The 14172-nt window shown below is 39.4% G+C and overlaps 1 protein-coding gene across 2 annotated transcripts in view; it reads left to right on the top strand.

Annotated features, from left to right (window-relative positions):
• Positions 1–4066: 4066 nt before the first annotated feature.
• Positions 4067–14172, top strand: part of SLC8A3 (solute carrier family 8 member A3) — a 156429-nt gene continuing 146323 nt past the window's right edge. The window contains exons 1-2 of one of the 2 annotated variants that reach the window (XM_036217993.1): positions 4067–4272; positions 12987–13069. The gene's annotated coding sequence lies outside the window, so the exon portion shown is untranslated. The remainder of the gene's footprint in view (positions 4273–12986; positions 13070–14172) is intronic. The other variant, XM_016131286.2, reaches the window with a different exon arrangement.

The raw sequence follows: 14172 nt of genomic DNA, 5'->3' as shown, positions 1-14172 counted from the left end.
CAACTTAGTATTAACCAGTCAAGTCGGCCATTCTTGTAGGCATTGTTATTTTCATATCTCTCAAATTTCTATACTACTACACATGAAAGAGTATTGCCCTCTCCTTGAAACTTTTCCTAGGTGATCATTACTACATTCTTTAACATTGAACTACCACTTTGTGCCCAGGATTAACATATTCTCACAATCTTCTTTGATAGGGTTGTCATGTCAGCTGAGTTTTGATGTCAGACCACCCTCAGCACCGCTATGTGAATCCAGGTGTTTTGAGAAAGAGATGTCAAAAGAGAGTTAGACATTCAGGATGTTTACTGAGGGAAACATATGAAGATAAAGGGGAAGGGGAAAAGACTTTGGTAAAGATGGCAGAGTAGGTAAATGCTGTGCTTACTTTCTCTCATGAACACATCAAAAACACAACTAAACTGCAGAAAAACCATCACTGAGCATTTCCTGATGTCTAGCTTCACACAAGTTTTACAACTAAGACATGTAAAAGAAGCTGCTTTGAGACCAGTAGGAGAAGTGGAGATGCAGAACACGTCGGTCCCACATCTGCCTGTGGTGGTTAAAAATTGGGTGGTATATCTCAGGTGTGGAGGCCCTCCTGGAGGAGGAAGGGGTCCCAGCCCAACACCGAGCTCTCCTGACAGGGTTCCAGTTCTTCAAGAGGAGACGTCCCCACAACTTCAGTCTATGAAAAAGAGAGAACATTGTGGACGAGTGAGTTAGAAGGCACCTGGAGTCCCAGGAAATTCTCTTAATGAGCCCATGCACAGACTTACTTACTGACAAGCTCTCTCACTCTGAGCTTTAGTGCTGGAGAAGTAGGTACAAAGCACCAGGGACACACGAGGAGGAACTGAATAGTCTGGCTTCAAGATGAGGGCTGGAGGAGCAGCTTTCTCCCAGACAGAAGGTTTGGCACAATCCATTGTCACTCATTGAGCTCTTCATGCTCCCAGGATGCAGACCCAGGCAGCCACCATATGTAAGTCTCCATCACCCTGGCTAACACTGGTGATTCCCTAAGACTGCACCCAACTGAACTAAAGGGCCCATCTGTGCATCTTTCAGTGGCTTTTTCATACAAATGACCTGTTTTGGCTCATGTTGCCTCATGCTGTTGATTTCCTCAAGTCTCTCAAAGGCTCACAAAATGCCAACAAATAGCATCTAGCCTCAGCGTGCCCCATACCTCATGCAGTGCAGCCCCCAAGCCTATCATTAGTGGCAGCGGCCTCAGTTCCTGGCTTGGACTGTTCAGGAACCTCTATGCCCACCATGGGTGGTGCTCATCTGCAGATTGCTTGGTGGCTCATGCCAGGTTGCCCTGGAGTAGGAACAGTTTGTGGCTGAACTTGGCCTGAGCCAGGGTCCCTCCCAGGAGACCATGGGGCTGGTGTACTCAATGGTTTGATTTTGACCACGCAGGGGTTCAGACCAGAGATGAACCCAACGCTACCAGTGGGAATGTAAATTGGTATAGCCACTATGGAAAGCAGTATGGAGGGTCCTCAAAAACTTAAGAACAGAATTACCATTTGACCCAGCAATCCCTCTTCTGGGTATCTACCCCCGAAATTTGAAGACATTCATACATAAAGATATATGCATCTGCATTACTCACGGTGTCCCAGACATGGAAACAACCGAGGTGTCCTTTGACAGATGATTGGTACATATGTACAATGGAATCGTACTCAGCCATAAGAAAAGATGAAATACTGCCGTTAGTGACGACACGGATGGATCTCGAGATTATCAGGCCAAGCAAAACAAGCCAGACGGAAAAAGTTGAGCACCACATGATGTCACTTATATGTGGAAAATAAAAGGAACAAGACAAATATAAACACATAGACACAGACAATAGTTTCACGGTTACCAGAGGGAAAGAGGGCAGTCGGGGAAGTGGATAAGTAAAGGTAAAGGGGTTTAAACATATGGAGACAAAAGGAGATTTGTCTTTGGGTGGTGAACACACAATGCAATCTATAGCTGATATATTATCTAATTGTACACTTGAAACCTACATAATTTTATCAACCAGTGTCACCTTGGTAAATTTAATTTAAAAATTACAATTAAAAAAATAAGACTCTTCCCAATGAACAGCTAGGAACCTGGTTTATCCACGAACTCCTTCCTCTCCGTGGTCGCTGGCTGCTGCTGGGTACACTGACTCCATAGCCCGTGCTGGCCTGTATTTCATGCACACTGAACAATCTTCTGTAGCTTTAACAAACATGACAAACAAACTAAGCTCTCAGGCGGAGAATCACAGTTAGATGCCTACACATACTGAAAAAAAAAAAGAGACAAAAAGAGGCTAGGAATGAAGCATAGACCTACTGATCTGAGATATCGCCAGAAACATTTCCCAACATTTATTTAAACTGTCGAAGTGACTTTCCATTTTTGTGCTCTAGAGAGTATGTTTACTCTAATTGTGCAAGTCCAAGGGTGTTAAACAGGTCTCACTTGGTATAGTTCCATCTCCTCGATTGGACAATTCAGAGTCAGAAGCCTTAAAACTTTGGCTCACCTTCTTTGGTTCACCCTAGCTTCCTTTCTTCTAAAACAGGGAAGAAATCACCTTTGATTTCTCAGCACCAGTTTGATCAAGACAATGGCATAGAAGATGTTTATATCTACATCATCATTCATTCAATGAACATTAAGCACTTGTTACTGGGGACCTTTCTAGATGTGGTGGATCCAAGCTCTCTCCTTTTATCACATTGCTTATATTCCTACATATATTCAAAGGCACTGACTTGATATATTAAGAATAGACTTATCATAACTATAGATATATATGAGTTAAAGGTTCTCAGGAGGGATTGACTTACATTGCCTGCAGCGTTGGGGAGGCTTCATGAACCTAGTTTCCCTGGAGCTGCATTTTGAAGTGGTGGAAATTCATGGAATGATATCTCCTCCAGGAAGGAGTATGGAGTGAATAAAGGATAGTTATAGGAATCTAATTAAAGTTATATTACAAAAGGCCTGAATTTCCTTGCTAAGAAAATCAGAATGAAGACTGTAGACAATAGCAGGACAATCCCATCATCATTTATATCTTTTAGGTAACTTTTTGCAGTATCAAAAAATTACAACAAAATGTCTTTCCTTTTCTTTTTTTTTTCTTTCTTTCCATATTTGACCCCTCGTCCTGTAGATACGGGCATTATTTGAAATTATGAGTTTCTCCTGTGGAGACCAATTAGGAGCTACGTTAATAGTTGGAAGGATAATGAGACATTAAATCAGAAATGTTTCAGTGGCAACAGAGAGGCAAGGAGAGATGGAAAGGTTTCAGGGATACCACTGGGGCATGTTACTCTATGCCACCTGTATCTATACTATTATGTCATCTCAAATAAGACTTGGCAGGTGAGACTTTCTCTCACTCACCCTGGCAAATGGCTCATGTGGGGTCTTTTGCTAAAGCTAGCGATGTACTTAGGCACATTCATTTGTGTGCCCATTAGCTTGCCATCTTCTTTACAGCAGCGATAATACCTTTTCATCTTTATGTTCCTCAAACCTTCTGATGACCCACAAAAAGGTGTGCTGGCTGGTCTTTGAATGAATAGAAAATAGGACTTCATAAACATCTGATGATTAAAGGCTAACTGGCGGTAATTGTTCTAGCATTAAAGGTTCAAAGATAGCAAGACAGTATTCTGTATTCTACCATTCAATCTAAGCTTTTATAGCACTTAAAAAAAATTTTTTTTTTCAATTAAGCAAGTAAACTCCCCACCCTCCAAATAGCCATAGAAGCTCTAGTACTAGCCTCAAAATAACTTTTTGCTTTGGCTGATTTTATCCAGCGGCTATGTGCCAGGGAGTGTTCTAAGAAGACCTTAGTGAAGAACTAGAACGGGAGGTATCGGTTTCTCTACACATTGGATGGTGAAGGTGAACCTAATTGAAATCTCAAATATCCAAGTTGCACGCCGGCGTGCCGGAACCAAACCATCGGCGCTGCAATTTCCAGGCGGATGCCTAAGTATGTTACGATAGATCTATTGCTTTCGTCTGGCGAGGCCTCTCAGGAGAGGACCGCGAACCTTGGGGATGCGGAAAGCACGTCGTGGTCTTGGGTAGCTTGAGCCGCTGATATTCGAAAGGCCGCGCTGGGCTCGTTTGGTGGGTCGTGGAAGCGAGTCGGAGAGTTCTATATAAGGTGACGCGCTCCTTGCACAAGAAGAAGAGGACCCTTCGCTACAGTGTCCCTATTTTGGTGCCGGAGGTGGAGAGGTGAGCGCCAGGAGGCCTGAGAAGGAAGTTTTCGGGAAGGATTTCGGAAGGGGCAGGGCTCTCTGTTGGGCGGGCTCAGATTACGTGGTACTGGTAATACGGAAGGTAGAAGTCTGGGATCCTGACACACCAGCCAGGCAGTGATGGATTGGGAGTTTTAGACAGCCCTCTTCATGGTGAGACACTTGCAGGTGTAACAATTAACATACATCAGAGTCAGATTTTAACCCAAGTCTAGTGATTACAAAGTCTACATTCTTCTACTTACTATATAGTATTCAGATTCTCAGGATCACTGGGACCAAACGCAGTTACTTAATATTTGCACAGTTTGGGGCATTTCCATGCATCAGTTAACTAGTTTGTGAAATGAGCTTAATACATATTTGACATACTTGTAAGGAAAAATCACAAGGTTTAGCACAATGTCAGTTTTTAGGGACTCTCAAAGTGGTAGCCGTGTTCTCCTTTGTGTTTCTATAGCTCTTTGTACATACCCTTGGTATATTACTGCTTCCATGATATTCGATGGTGTTCATTATGTATTTGTGTGCCATTCTACACTGAGTGCCCTGAGAATGGGGACTGTGCCCATTGCTCAAGAGAAGAGATCGACTATGGGAGGATGAGGCTTCTAAGTCAGACCGGAGTTGGAATCTGAACAGCTCCCTATGCTGTGTCACTCTGGGCAGGTTGTTTGCTTTTACAATTCACAATCTTATCCATGAACAGCATAATTTGGATATAGTTTCGGAACATGGTGCAGGCCTTACAGTCTGAGTTAAGTCCAGTTATACTGATGAGGCCAAGGATAAGGCCACCTCATTTTAAACATAAAATAGTCTTTTTGGGGGGAGAGGTTGTAATCCTTATCTTTGATGACCAGTCGGATATACTTATTGGTTTATGGGCACAGTTGGTTGGAGTCAGACAGACAGAAAATATTGGATTCAGTGCCCTTAAATCCAACAAAAAACTACTGGAATGAAAAACAATATATCCTCTCTCCATGTAAAGAAAATATTATTGTATATATCCCATAATTACTATGACATCCTCAAGATGGATTATTTCCTATGATAAATATTGGTAATCTTTGTGAAAGAACATAGAGAGGAAGGTTTTAAAATACCAAGTAGACACTAATAATTTTTTTCTTTCCTTCAAAATAATGATTTTGCTGCTTTAGCTTCTTCCCTACCCATTTCTTTAATTTCTCTGGCTGATATATCATCAATGACCCACTACTTTCTAAATTAAATGCTTTTTCATCTTTATTGAGTCTGACAGTTTTATAGTAGGTGCTAGCAATGCTGACTTTCTGCTTTTAGAAAACTCTATTGTCTTACATAAACCCATTGCACTTCCATTTTTTTGCTAGCTTGCAGCTCTTCCTCATTTTCCTTCATGGTTTTCTTAGGTCTGTCCATTAATCTGTACTTTTTAGTTGGAAATTCAAAGAGCCGAGATTTGCCCAAGACAGTAATTAAAGTACATCAACAAGAATAGACAAATAGCCAATATTAAAAATAACAGAGAGTCCAGGGGAAAAAAGACCCATGTATATCAATATCTGATTTATTAAAAAAAAATTAAGGCATTATAAAGTACTACTAAAGTAACTTCTTTTAAATATATAGTCCTGAGAAATATTCACATGGCAAAAATTTGAATCTTAACTCCTACCCTACACCACATAAAATCAATATTCCATTAGTTATACATCACATGTAAAAGATATTTAAAATTTTAGATAATATTAGATCATCTATTCAGAGTAGAATATAGTTCTTAGATGGGGTATATAACAATTATTATAAAGGAAAATTGAAAAATCCGATACTATGAAAATTAACTTGTGTTCATCAAAAGGTAACATTAAAAGAGAGAAAAGACAAGCTTTGAACTAGGAAAAGGTATTTGCCACACATACAATCAATAAATGGTTTGTGTCCAGAATATAAAATGAACTTTTTACAAATCAGTAAAAGGAAAAAGCCTTCACAAAGGAAAGCAGGCTATCCATGGGGCCAATACAAATGTGAAAAGAGATCAGCCTCATTTATCAAAGAAGGAAATGCTAATTAAAATAACAATTAGATACCAGTACACATCTGACAGAATGGCTAAAATGTGTAAAGAAGAAAGGGAAGAATAGCAAGAATTGGCAAGGATGTGGAACAACTCAAAATCTCACATTCTGCTGGTGGAGTTTAAATTAGTACAGTTAATTTGGAAACAGAAATGTGTGCCTATGCATCAAGATACATATATGATTGTTCTTAGCTGCATAATGACATAGTTCATAGCAGTGAAAAACTAAAATCAACCAAATATCCGTTATCAGCAAAATGAAAAAAAAAATTGTATGATGGAATACTCTATAACAATGAAAATCAACAAACTACAGCTCTGTGTAATAACAGATGAATTTCACAGGTGTAATATGGAGTAAAAGTCAAATATAAAGAATATGTAATATACAGTTCCATTTATATAAACATCAAAAATAAATTGCTGTGCTTAGGAATTTTTGCTTCAGTGGTAAAATTATGAAGAAAAATAGAAATTACTATATAAATCACAATAGTGTTTATCTTTTGGGAGAGGTAGGAGATAGGTATTAATATATGGGAATTGATCTTGGTCAGGGGTTTGTACATTAGGGCCCACAGGCCAAATCCAGTCTGCCTACTGTTTTTGTTAGTAAAGTCTTATTGGAATACATCCATATCTTTTTGTTTACTTTGTCTATCACTGCTTTTGCTGCAAGAGAATTCAGCAGTAGTGACAGAGTCCATATGTCTGCAAAGCATAAAACGTTTTCATCTGGCCCTTTACAGAGAAAGTTTGTCAACCCTTGTTCTCAGTGATGGTTATATAAGTGTTTTTTTGTGATCATTCATTGAACTTAATGGTTTTGATGTGCAATTTTTTATTTGTGTTTTATATATCACAATTTTTTAAAATTAAGGTAAGCAGTGGAGTGTAGTTAAGTGCTCTAATGCAAACATTTCCAAATCACTGTGGAAGCACAGCAAAGGGTCAGCACTCAAAGCATGAGAGAGAATTTGAGGAGTCCCAAAGGAAGTGATTTTGAAGCTGAATCTGGAAACGTGAATAAAATTGTCCCAGCTGCCTGAAATGGGGAAGGATATTAGCAGCACAGGAACCCACATGTGTGAAGGCAAGAAGTGTGAGCGAAGAGAGCACATTTTGGAGAACAGTTGTGGTTTGGTAAGGTGCCATGGGAAGAATGCTAAGAAATGAGGCCAAAGAGGCAGCTGGGACCTTGACAACAAATGACAGGGAGTGTCATTTTTACAGGTTTAGAATTGACTGTGGAGGTAGTGGTAAATAAAGGGTATCAAGCAGAGATGTGAAAACTCAAGTTTGCATTTTATTAAGATGATTTTAGCACCAATATAGAGAATAGGTAGGAAGGAGACATGACTGAAGGAGGGGAGAGGCAGCTAGAATGTCATATTGCCTAGAAAGGAGCAATTTTAATAGGCCCCTACCTCTGCAGTGCATGCCATGGCTATTTAAAAGCCATTTTTGCATTCTGCTATTAGTGTGTTCACCAGTGCTGTACTGAACTGTTTATCTTAATCCATCCCTCACATCATGCTCAGTTTGGATTTTAACTTATTCAGCAACTAATCTTTACCTTTATTCTCAGATTTGATGCATGATCTTGACTTCTCAAATATGACTTAGGTGTTTCTCAACAACAAAACTACCTTAGATAACACTCTTCCAAAGTTAACATGGCCACCAAGACCCTGGTGTCAGTAACCCTCCCTTAGGCAGTGTTCCCACCTGGCCTTTCTGGCTAAAGTAAGACTAAGATACAAAAAGTGAAAGAGAAATGGTGAGAATGCTAACCGGGGCAGCAGAGTCAGAGCAGAATAGAAGAGAGAGAGAGTCAAGAAAGATTTTAAAGTGGAACTGACCAGATATGGTGGCAGATTAGATGTGGCAATAAGGAAAAGGAGAAACTGAATGAGGTTCCAAGGTTTCTGAGTTATGCTAGTACCAGTATAAGGAAGATAGGAGACAGAGCAAGTTGATATATTTTGTTCATTTAACAGACATCACTGAGCACCATCTGTATCCTAGGCACTTGGCTAGGATCTGGAAATTCAAATGTGAATTTGAGTGCACAGTCAACTGAGTCTTCATTTGAGCTTCACAATAGCCCTGTTGAGTATAGACAATTATTTACATTTGACAGATGGGCTCTGAAATGACTTCATAGTGAGTTAATGGTGAAACTACCACTCAACCCAAGCTTTTTGCCTCAAGGCTTTTCCTTCAACCACACGAGGTGAGATGTGGATGGGAACAGTGTGCGAGGCCTTAGAGGAATACGTTTCCCCACCCCAGAGGTACTAGCAACAGCCAGAAACTCAAAATAAAAACACATGGACAAGTTTATGTTCACTGCAGCCAGGCCAGTGTTACAGTGTGGCTAGTAGGCAGTGTCCACTATCAGCTCTCTTGTTCCATGGTTGGCTTCTGTAATGACTATCATCAACTACTTTTAAAGATCCTGCTGGCCTGGTTATTTCAAGCCTTCATTCTTGTATTTACCATGTAATGCTTGGACAGCTACTAAGTGATGGACGCTGAGCTAGGTATCAGAACAACGAAAAATCAGACACATTCTGTGCCCTCAAGAAACTCTCACTCTTGTAGATAAAGGCATTTTTATTTATAAACCTGTGAGTAAAATGAGGGTTTGAGGGCTTTGAGAGACATAAGGACATGGCATAGGGAGCATAGCGAAGGAAGTATTCAGTTTTCTTGGGATTCAATCTTGAAAAGCGATAGCATTGCTTTCAGAAGGACAGTTGAGCAGATATTCAGGAAAGGCAACAGCTTGAATTAAGCTACATAGCCAAAAAAGTCTGATGTTAGGGGAAACTTTCTGAGATCTGCTATTTGCATGGGTGTATTAATTAGCAGCTGACCATGTTGATTTATAAGGCAAAAACAATATCTACTCTTAAGAAGGCGATAGAAGATTTAAGACACATGAATATATGTTCCAAAGGAGACTAGATAAGAATCAAAGTTAATACAGAAATCCACCAAACAGGTAACAGGTTTTATCATGAAATGACATTATATATGGAGATAAAGGGAAGAAAAGTTTTCAAGAAGAGCGTGTCCACCCATGTCAAATGAGAACTAATTACTGAGTTTCAACATAGAGGTCATGAGGGTTTATGAAAGTCATTTCAGAGGAATAGGGATAAAGTCATATTAGAATGGATTGAAGACAGAATGGGACCCGAGGAAGTGAAAACTAATATGGAAAACAAATATTTTGCAGTTAAGGGAGGTAGAGAAATGAAATGGTTAACTGGAGAGAGAAGACTAAGTTGGTTAAAGTCGTATTATGGCGAACCTTTTTACATTGGCAGTGGGAACCCCTGAAGATTTCAGAATTGGAAGATTCGTTGAATGTGTAGGGTTGAAAAGAGGAACATGGCAATAATAACTTGAAGGAGAAGGTAAAGCTGAGGGACCAGTGAGCAGAGATTTCAGGAATAAGGGGATAAGGACATGAACCTGGGTAGTGGCTACCTGGGTGGAAATTGAGCAGAAATGAGGACCAGTATAGAAGAATAATGATCTTTGTTGAAAGAGTTTCAGCAAAGTGCCCGAATCCTTAAAAACAAAACTTGGAGCTGAAAGGAAGGTAAATATAATCTTACTTTATTTACAAAAGAGGAAACAGATCCAAGAAATGAAGGTGTTAAAGAATCTATCTTATATGAAAAGAAATTGTCACATGTATACACATAACTTTATGTATTTATGTATTCAGAACATAAATGTACCTGAAGACACCCCAGCTAGCAGTCCTGGGTAACATCATCTGAGCAGTTTGCTCCTTGGTCCTCAATAGCTCACATTTGGCAAGTGGTAGGACCCTAGGCTTTTCTTACTCATGTCTCTTGGGTGTTCCCAAAAGGGCAGGGCCATGGTACACATTATCATAATTTGCCCCCTGCTCTGGAGGACATCAGCTTAGACTGCTGGGCTCATGAGGCCTCTGCTCTACATTCCTGTTCTGTAGTCATCTTGAGTCTCTCAACTCTCTCTCCTCTATACATCTGCAGTCCTCAATCCACCGCTCTCCCGACGTTCTTGGTATGGTGGTGCTGCCTTTCTCTCTTCCAGCTCTGGTTAGAATTTGTGCACCAGCTATTCATATTGCTGCCTCCTGCAGCTACTCACCTCTGCATTAGCTTCATTTATAAGGAAAAACTTCCTTTTGTATTCAGCTCTTTTAGAAGGGAAGTTACTTAGGTTCTGGTGACACAAGACTTTGTTTCACAGTGTCCACTCTTCTCCCTAGGTGCACAGATGTTTGTTTAAAGGACTAGGGGGTTGCTAGGTAAAGGCATGTTCAAGGGCAGACCCATCGCCATTGCCACTCAGACATCACTGCTGACTCTAACATAGGATGTCTGGTTCCTTTATCACTTATGAGGACCTGCTTTTCCTTTCTATAGCTTGGCCACCCCAACCATTGTATATATATTGCCATCTCCAAACTGCAAATACAAACCCTAAAAAAGTTATTTTTCATAGATCTTTGAGACACACATGAAGCTGATAATGGTCAGGCCTGTGTTGTGTATCCTCATTGATTCAGTGACAGTTCAGGAAACTTTGTTGGGAAGTCCCTTTTAACTTGAAAGTAGTCTGCTACCTAGGGCAAATTGCTTAACCACTCTGGGTCTCATTTTCCCTAACTGATCCACATAAGAGGTTTGTGTATATGTGTAATCACATTTGTATGCATCATATCAAACGTTTACATTACATGCATAGCCACTTCAATTGAAAGATCCTTACAGAAGTTAAACTGGAGTTTAAGTGAAAATGTTCCTAGATACTTCCTCTCCTTTATTCCATTTAGTTTTCTCTTCCTGGAGGCCCAGCGTATGAGTGCTGCCTATAGGAAGATTCTGCACTCTTAACAAGGAAAGAGAAAGAAAGCAAGGGACGTTGGGGCAGGAAACCTTGCTGCAGAGGAAAGGCAGGGAAAGTTGAATGTTAATAGCCTAGGATTGAGCTGTTTGAAATCTCCATCTCACTTTAGACCTTATCTGTAATGTTGCTTTCTGCATGTGGACACCATGTGGTTAGAGTAGTGAAGCCTTTGAAAGGCAGGCTAATATCTATGGCAGACAGCAAGAGACCCCTATGAGGCAGAGACTGAACAAAAATCATCAATATGTAACCAAGGAAATGGCACGGGAGAGCCTCATCTGGGGCTTTCTTAACAAGAGAAAAGTGGATAGAACCAGAGCTCTAGGTAGAATGGAGAAGTGTTTATAAAGTGCAGACACTTGAGCTTTGTATTTACTTGTTAATTCTCAGAGGGATGAATATCCTGAAACTCAAAACTGAAACAATTTTGTATGCGTGTGTGTAGGGGGGTGTGTGTGTGTGAGAGAGAGGGAGAGAGAGAGAGAGAGAGCACGCAAGCGCGAGAGAACGCATGAGCATAAGGGCGAGCTAGCGAGCAGGAGGAGAGGGAACAAATGGACGAGAGAACATACACAAGCCAGGGTGACCTCATCCTCCAAGATATGGCCAAGACTGATAAAAAGCCCCATACCTGATTTATGAAAATACTAAATATGTCCCAAATATATTCACAGAAATATATTTGGGAGAGACCCCTCAGGACCTCCATTGACCCACACTTCTTCCACTGAATGCATTCATTTTATAGATCATTTCCATTCCCTATTCACCAGCCTGCCTAAGTTGGAATCCAGTTTTGCCTCTTAGCTGCTACATGACCTTGGACAAATTACTTAAACTCTTTGTTTTTGGTACCTCACAAAATGGCAAAAATATCACTGCTTATGTTATAGATTCGCCTGTGTTATTAAATAAGTTAATTACTATAAAACATTTAAATATATTAGTTTATGTAAAAAACATAGAATACCAATTGGCACATAATAACTATTTTTACAATAATATAATTGTGCTGACCTGTTGTTATTCATCAAACCAGATGTTGAGCTGAGGCTGTCCTTTATTTCCACCCAAAACAGACCTACTAAAAATGTTGTATGTGTGTGCGTGGGGGGGGGGCTTTACTAAATATTGGGGAAATGAAGGTATTTCCATTTCATTTGTGCCAACAACTTAGAATTTTAGGGTATACAGTTCTCTTCCTAAAAGTTCCTCAAACATTTCCAGTTTGAACTTATTCTCCTCTCATTCTCTACTCATCCTACATTTCTAATTTTCATGAATGCAGAGTAGTTTAGATATGTTTCTTTGCCTTTACCTCTACTGACCTATGATTTCATGGTCTCATCATCCACCCCCAACCTGTTTATTAAGAATCATCTTAAGCAAAGGTATCTCCTTCTTCTGTAAGCATATATCATGTAGTAAATACAATTGCTAATAGTTCTCATGAATTCTTTAATGATGAAGTATGTTAAAAGCAAGCTGAGTAATTGTTTCATCATTGAAGCTATCAGTTTGGTTATAGGTGTTCTGTAAATCCACATTTTCACACCTGAGTGCAAAAGTAATACAAGAGACTGTGAATCCCTAAAGAGCAGAGATTGAATCTTATTCATCTTTATATCCACATCTTTATATCCATTAGGTTACTCAAAAACATAATGTGTACTTGTAATTCATTGTCTGTTTCTTTTCAGTAGGAATGAAATACTTTCATCTGGGAGAAGGCCTCAAGCCTGGTGTTTGTTTGCAGGTGAAGAATTCCTTCACTCCTAAAATGGTAAAGCAGATGATTCCTTTTGGGTTCAGCTATGTACTAGAGATCCAAATGATATTTCTTCTACTGCATAATCCCAGGAACTTTTAAACATACTGAGTAATTCTCATTCTTCTCAACTCTTTTCACTGGATTTGATATTTAACTTTTTATGTTATAATAATTCCTTTTTAAAATTTTATTTTTTTAAGTTAGTTTCAAGTATATAGTACATTGGTTAGACATCTATATAGGTCATAAAACAATCCTCCCAATTGCTTTCTCCCTCCCCTGACCCTCCACCTAGCCAACATATTAATGCTAACTGCATTCCTATACTGTGCTTCCCATCTCTGTGACCATCCATCAGCTAATGTGTACTTCTTTAACCCTTCACCCCATTCTCCCATCCCCCCAACTCCCACTTCCCTCTGTCCATCACCAAATTGTCCACTCGATTTGCGAGTCTGTTTTTGATTAGTTTGTTCTTTTTATTTCTTAGATATCACATATAAGTGAAATCATATAGTGTTTATCTTTCTCTGTTTGACTTAAATACCTTCTAGGTCCATCAAAGCAATATCTTTTTCCATCCCCTTCCTTTTAATCTGTGTGTGTCTTTTAATCTGAAGTGAGTCTCTTGTAGGCAGCATATGTAGGAGTCTTGTTTTCTTATCCATTGAGCCACTCTATCTTTGGTTGGAGCACTTAATTTTTTTCCATTTGAGGTACTTATTGATAGGAATGTAATTGTTACCATTCTTTATTCCTGTTCTTCATACATGTTTTTTCTTCTTAAATCCCTCCAACATTTCCTGTAATACTGACATGGTGGCGATAAATACCTTTAGCTTTTTTTTTTTTTTTTCTGAGAAGCTCTTTATCTGTCCTTTGACTCTAAATGATAGCTTTGCTGGAGAACTATTCTTGGTTGTAGATCTTGGGTTTTTATCATGTTGAATATTTTGTGTCAAGCCCTTCTGTCTTGCATAGTTTCTGTTGAGAAATCAGCTATCAGTCTTATGGATGTTTCCTTATAGGTAACGATATGTTTTTCTCTTGCTGCTTTTAATATTCTTTCTTTATATTTAAACTTTGGCATTCTAATTATATTGTGTCTTGGTGTG

The sequence above is a fragment of the Rousettus aegyptiacus genome, unplaced genomic scaffold (assembly GCF_014176215.1).
Source record: "Rousettus aegyptiacus isolate mRouAeg1 unplaced genomic scaffold, mRouAeg1.p scaffold_m13_p_3, whole genome shotgun sequence".
NCBI lineage: Eukaryota > Metazoa > Chordata > Mammalia > Chiroptera > Pteropodidae > Rousettus > Rousettus aegyptiacus.
The sequence above is the reverse complement of the archived record's forward strand: the minus strand, read 5'-3'. Positions and strand labels throughout refer to the sequence as shown.